At 48.8% G+C, this 6971-nt stretch overlaps 1 long non-coding RNA gene across 1 annotated transcript; it reads left to right on the top strand.

Annotated features, from left to right (window-relative positions):
• Window positions 1–770: 770 nt before the first annotated feature.
• Window positions 771–6765, top strand: LOC136015923 (uncharacterized). The gene is made up of 3 exons (XR_010613412.1): window positions 771–941; window positions 4134–4210; window positions 6206–6765. It is a non-coding gene; the product is annotated as an uncharacterized LOC136015923 (long non-coding RNA).
• Window positions 6766–6971: the final 206 nt, after the last annotated feature.

Genomic DNA, 6971 nt, shown 5'->3' with positions numbered 1-6971 from the left:
AGCAATCCCTGTAGCTCCACTGAGTCACTGAGGATGCACCTCTTCCCATGAGCACAAGGTCTAATGTCAGGTGCTTTAATTCTGTGACAAAGAATGTTTCTGACAAAGGCCTAACAGATCTCCCTTCATAGATGGTAAAATCTGGGTTTTGGGAAGCAGAAAGCGTGACACATCATTATTCAGCCTGGAGAAGAGAAGGCTCCTGAAGGGGAGACCTGAGAGCAGCTCCAGTGCCTAAAGGGGCTGCAGGGAACCTGGAGAGGGGCTTGGGACAAGGGCCTGTAGGGACAGGCCAAGGGGAATGGCTTGAACCTGCCCGAGGGGAGACTGAGCTGAGCTCTTAGGCAGAAGCTCTTCCCTGTGAGGGTGCTGAGGCGCTGGCACAGGGTGCCCAGAGAAGCTGTGGCTGCCCCATCCCTGGCAGTGCTCAAGGCCAGGTTGGACACAGGGGCTTGGAGCAAGCTGCTCCAGTGGAAGGGGTCCCTGCCATGGCAGGGGTTGGAGCTGGAGGAGCTTTAAGGTCCCTTCAACCCAAACCAGGCTGGGTTCTGGGATCATGTGGAATTTCACATGGCCTCCAGGGGATGACAAACACAAGGCTCCGTGGTTACTGCTGAGAACACAAGCTTTGATGGGTCAGAAAGCAGCTTCACCTGCGCAGTCCTCACAGGTGAGCCCAGGAGAAGGTTTAGGGACCTCCCTGTTAGTCACACAGCTATTAAATACCCCCTAAGAGCTATGCTGTTCTTTTCCTCCTTTGCCCCCATGCAGCCAAGGCTACGTGGCTGCATGTTCTTGCCACCGCAGCGTGCTGTGGCCAAGCCCTCCCTGTGTCCTCAGCAGTGCTTGTTTGGGTCAGTGAGCTGGTGTTCATGAGATGTGACAAAGGAGACCTCTTTGTGACCACTCACTCGAGCAGATGCAGCTGCCACAGCCAGAAGGTATTTGCATGAGGAAGGGGAAGTGGAAGGGTTTGGTGGGCAGGGGTGGGTTTGTGAGCCTTGGGAAGTGGCCTTCAAATAGTCCCTGCTTATTTCTTAGGAGCTATGATTGCTTCCGCTCTGGCCCAGTGTTGTTTCTGCGCCCTTTCCACAGGGAAAACCCCCCTTTGCCAAAAGGGAGGTCTAGCCAGCTGATCCCGTCTGCGGTGGCCTTGGCTGGACCTGCCAAACCTCATCCATTTACATCAAGCTCCTGGGCCTTGCAACCTCCAAGGGCCAGCCATGGCTCAGAAGGACTGTGGGGTGATGCACAGGGTCTGATGGCATCCATGTCCATGCGATGGTGCCTGGCAGAAGAGGACCACAGTTTGTCAGTGCTTTTTTCTGATCCTACTTGGCCTCCAGGAGAAACCAGCAGACCTGTGGAGATGCTGGGATCCCCAGCTCCCTGTGCATCAAGCAGCAGTGCCATCTCCCTGTATATCGAGCAACAATCCCATCTCCCTGTATATCAAGTAACAATCCCATCTCCCTGTATATCAAGCAACAATCCCATCTCCCTGTATATCAAGTAACAATCCCATCTCCCTGTATATCAAGTAACAATCCCATCTCCCTGTATATCAAGTAGCAATCCCATCTCCCTGTATTTCAAGCAGCAATCCCATCTCCCTGTATTTCAAGCAGCAATCCCATCTCCCTGTATTTCAAGCAGCAATCCCATCTCCCTGTATTTCTGGGGCTGCAGCTGCCTGCTGGTACCCAGGGGAGTAAATAGGTGGGCTCACAGTAACCTGCAAGAGTAAACCAGGGTGGGATTCAGACAGCTTCAGACAACCTTGGTTGCAGTCGTGATGTGCCATGAACGCTCATCCCTTTCCTGCAGACACACTCTGAAGGCAGCGGGGATTTGTCTCTTGGGTTGCCAAAGAATCATATTTTAAAGCTAGAAATAGTTGTCAGCATCCGAGCACGGCCCCCGGAGCCGCTGACGCAGATGTGACAAGGAGCGAGGTCAGATTACAACTGAGGCCACTTCAAAACCGCTCCCGGAAAGCTGGAGGTTTGGAGAAAGAGATGAAACGTGCTGAGGAAAACAAAATAACACAACCCGGCAAACGGCTTCCCGATCCGCCTGGAAGTGAGAATGAAACGGCCTCTGGCAGCTGCTTGCTCTTGGCAGGAGAGAATCACGGCATCAGCCACGCTGGAGAAGACCTTTAAGCTCACCCAGTCCAGCCTTTACCCCAGCACTGCCAAGGCCACCACTAACCCATGGCACTGAGCACCTTGCCTACATTGTGTTTGAATGCTTTCAGGGACATATCCTGCTTGTGTGCATCTTGTTGCTTTCCATGGTCACTGATGGAATCAACCAGTGACCTCCAAAGCCACATGAGCCACATCTCTCAAAGCCCAGCTCTACACCTACAGCAAAGAGTCCTGAGCAGTGTGGGCTTGCGAAAGCACTTAGGGTTTAGCAGTAGGTAGAAAAGGGCTTCCCAGCCTGGGTCCTGTGTGGGTCTTACAGGGTGGGCTGGAGATGAACATGAAGGTAAGGAACTGCTGAGTAGCCACTTGTGTGTCCCTGATAGGGTGCTCTGAGGAGCTTGCTGAACTTTATGCTGTTTTACTGCTGGGTCATCCACAGGATCTCTCTTGGTATTAAGTTTTTGTACCACCACAACTTCCCCATCTTCTTAATGCTCCTTTCTCTGCTCCCAGCATGAATGTGCCACTGCAAGGAAGGACTGAGTCACCTTCACTGGCCAAAGCTGGACCATCTCCCTGTACTGAGGTTATCTGCAGCTTGGCTTGTCTAAATGCAGTGGATGGGTGGGTCAGGGTTGCACATGGGTGTGCATGCACATCTCCAGCCTCATGGGATGCAGGGTAACTGTGTTGGGTGGTGGCCAGGGACAGGAGAGGACAGGGAAAAGCAACCATGGCATAAAGGAAACAGCCTGGGAGGACAAAGCACTCTTCCAAGCCCTTGTCTGCAAACCGTGCTCATGAGGATGACTGCATGGGGAAAAGCCCTGCGTTATGATGCTGTGAGTTTGAAGACCTTTGGTTCCTGCTGCTGAAGCTCCTCAGGGGGTACCTGATGGCTTCATCCAGAGGCCGCACTGTTGGCCTGAGCTGATAGTGCAGTCCTAGGGTTCATGTGGTGGTGAAAGCCTGTGTAGGTGCTGTGATTAGCGTATAATGAGCCATGGGGCTGTGGCTCTGCTGCATTGCTTGGTGATGCAAGGGGCACTGCTTGCCTTTCCATTGCATCCCTGTGGAGACTCACCAGTTCAAGTGAAGTAGCTCTGCAGCTCTCCCTTCCCCGCTCCACAGCAGTAACAGAAACCGGCCCCAGAGCCAGAACTGTCAAGTTCCATCGGGCTCTGAGCCTGAAGTTCATCTCATTTCATCTCCGAAGCAATACCAAAACATCGTCTTTATGAAAAGTTGTCAGGAATGTAATTGTTTTGCAAACACTAGAGATACCTCTTCCATTTCAAGGAACAAGTGGGGTTGCTTTTGGTTGTGGAAGGATTGAGTAAGCATGAAGATTTCCAAACTTGCTCAGATACAAAACACTATTGTTATATAGTACAGTGAAACAGCTGTGGTTTATAAGTACCATTAATGTGAAACTTTAACTTAAAAAAAAAAAAGAAAAAACCCCAACCCTAGACGAAGTTAAAGGAACAGAAAACATTTCATCCATATTAATGTGAGGTTTCAAACATATCGGCTTTTAAGTGAATTGGCCATAACCACAACAATATTTTGGGTCGGACCAGAGCATATATTGTATGCAGATGTTAATTCTGCATTGGCATGCATATGCAAAGGGAAAAAAATCTTTTCTATGTGTTTTTTAGCTTGAGTGCGTTGCGATCTGGACTCACTTTAGCTTTACAAACTGATTATAAACACTAATTACCTGAAAACATGCTGTTTGCCTTACTACGTGTCCTGTAGACTTAGGTTCTGCCTTAGAAGAATGCAGGATTCAGCCAGCACGTTTGCCCCTTGCTCCCTGTATAGATACATACGTTTATAAAAGCAGAATGTGCTGATTTGCACAACATGCAAATCCCCCGTTAACCCTCTGGCTCCTGTTTGCAAGCATTGTGGGTCAGGTGAGTATACGATGTTCTGGGAGGGTTATGTGACTCTATGTGCTTTCTTTGGCAGGAAAGGTGCCTGTTACATCGGGTGTGCCCAGCTGGTCTGGGCTCTGTGCATCCTCCTGTCATTCCCACATCCATCGGGTGAGTGTGTCGGTACTGATCGCACGCAAAGGAACTTGGCTTTAGAGGCTGCTCAGCTAAACACATGGAGAAAACACTGGTCCTGTAAATACAGCCATCAATAGAGATGATAGCTTCTAAACGGAGGTACCAAAGCCAGGGAAAATAGCTTCCCACCTGGTCTTCCAATGGGTGGTTTTAAGGTCAATTATTCTGGAAGGAGATTATCCAGAAGAGCAAACTCTGCGTAAGAAAAGCAAAGGCCACAGATGGGCAACCAGATCTAGTTGAAGGTGTCCCTGCTCATTGCAGGGCAGCTGGACTAGATGAGCTTTGAAGGTCCCTTTCAACCCAAACTATGCTATGGGTCTTCAGGAGGCTGTGGAGAAGGGTATCCAGCACTGAGCATCTCCGGCTCTGGGCTGCTGCTTCAGCCATATCAGTATCTCTTTGGGGTCAGACCTTCCAAAGGTGCTATCACCCCTCTTTCTCATTCTATCTGCTCCACACACTGAGTTGAGATGGGTTTCGTGATGGCCTGCTTCTCTGACAGCTCTCTGCTGTCCCACTGGCACCGCTTCCATCCATCCTGAGGATGCGAAGACAGCGGATGGGATAAAACACTTATTGTTCTGCACTCTAAAAGAAGTAACATTTGTGGAGCACGCTGGTGCTCGGAATGGGGGTCTTCGACCTTGGGAAATGTGGAATGAATTAGACAGTGGTAGCTGGTTTCAGGGTAAAATGAAGAAAAATTAAAAGAAACAATGTTAGGAAAAAAAATACGCTTTTTTGTTCGAACTGAATCTTATCTTTGTGCTGGCTTTAATATTTAACTAAAGCAAGCCTTATGTTCAGCTGGCTGGTTTGCTCGTTACCTCTGTTGAATCTTTCCCAAAGGTGAGTCCTCAGTTTAGCTTTAGCTTTTGCCTTCTAGCTGGTGAGCAGGTGAGCTTATTTTCAGTGTCTAGTTTAAGGCAGCTATTCCTACATTAAAACATCATCACATCGCATGATAACGTTAAAATCTTCATTGGCTTAGGAGAAGTTGGGGAGCTTGGTCCCCAAGCAGTGGGAAGTTCTCTTGGCCACTGCCTGGGCTCTCCAGGAGGTGGCTGTGCTGGGGTGGCTGCTGATGCTGAACTGGCCAAGGCAAGTGGTTGTTGGTGCCATGGGAGGAAAGGAGCTGTGCGGATGTTCTGCCACTGAAGCAGAAGGGGTGAATCATAGAATCCCAGCCTGGTTTGGGTTGAAGGGACCTTAAAGCTCCTCCAGCTCCAACCCCTGCCACGGGCAGGGACCCCTTCCACTGGAGCAGCTTGCTCCAAGCCCCTGTGTCCAACCTGGCCTTGAGCACTGCCAGGGATGGGGCAGCCACAGCTTCTCTGGGCACCCTGTGCCAGCGCCTCAGCACCCTCACAGGGAAGAGCTTCTGCCTAAGAGCTCAGCTCAGTCTCCCCTCGGGCAGGTTCAAGCCATTCCCCTTGGCCTGTCCCTACAGGCCCTTGTCCAAAGCCCCTCTCCAGCTTTCTTTGTAACCCCTTTAAGCCCTGGAAGTCAGTTCTAAAGCTGACAGTTGAAGCTCTTGTAGCCATTTGTCCTTTGGTGTCCACTAACAGAGTTATGCTGTGGTCTCAAAGGGGAGGGAAAATACTGATCTTGGCTGGAGAGACCCACTCCTGACACCTACCATGGGGGCTCAGCTTCTATTCACTGCAGCCCAATCCAGCCTTCTCCCAACAGGCTCCCAAGTGGAACAAGGTCAGCTTAACTCTCCATTTAGTCTTTTTCCCATTTATTTTCAGTGGTTGGGTTCCAGAGGAGCTCAGGCTAGCTCACCATAGGCAAGCTAAGGTGCTCTTGTGCCATGATGTACGCCAGGCAGGGTCTGGGTCTGTCCCATCAGCCTCGCTTGCCATCACCTTGAAAGCATGAAAAGCATTTTTGCTTCTTTCAACTGTTCATCTTCCGAGTGTTTTTCTTGTTAGTTCATGCTCAGCTTTCATTCATCTGCAGGGAATAACGCTGCAGTAACACGATCCACAGCAAATATCAGCATTTAAACAGAACCAACCTGTCGTGAATGAAGACTTCTGCGAAGAATGGGAAAATAGAGCTAAAGGGCTGCTAAGTAAACTCTTTTATGTGTGACATTGTGCAGGCAATGCTTTTGGAGTGTAAAAGAGATTTTTCATTATATCAGTGTTATTAATTCCATCAGCTCGAACCGGATTGGTACATGAGCTGGTTGTGTGTTTCCCAGGTTAATAAATCTGCATAGGTTTATTGTTCGGAATAAAACCTATTTTCCTCAGCAAATAACCGTGATCATTTGGGGTTACAGCCATTCCTCAGGAAATGCTTTATAACTAACATTTTTATTGGTATCATAGGAAATTCATATGCCAAATAACATGGGACTATAACTTTTATCTGACTTTAAAACAAAATCTGTTATCTTTTATGGCCAGTTTCATATAGTCCCACTATCAGTTTCCATAAAATTCAACAAGCATTCCTCATTCAGGCTGGAAAATCAATAACAGAGTTGGTGGAAAAGTGAAAATGTCTTTTTTTTTTTTGCAAACATTTTTGAGATTTCTGAGTTGTTTCCATTTGAAAGCCTTCGCAACCGGCTGATTCCTGGCAGAGACAAACCCCTCTAATGCTCCTGGTAATGTTTGCTGCTACACTTCTTTAAAACACAGAGGACGAGGATGAGATGAACGTTTTTCACAATGTCAGCTTTAATGGGCGATTCTGGGTTTTGAAAGGTTTATTT

The sequence above is a fragment of the Lathamus discolor genome, chromosome 5 (assembly GCF_037157495.1).
Source record: "Lathamus discolor isolate bLatDis1 chromosome 5, bLatDis1.hap1, whole genome shotgun sequence".
Taxonomy (NCBI): Eukaryota; Metazoa; Chordata; class Aves; order Psittaciformes; family Psittacidae; genus Lathamus; species Lathamus discolor.
This window is presented reverse-complemented; position numbering and strand designations above follow the sequence as displayed.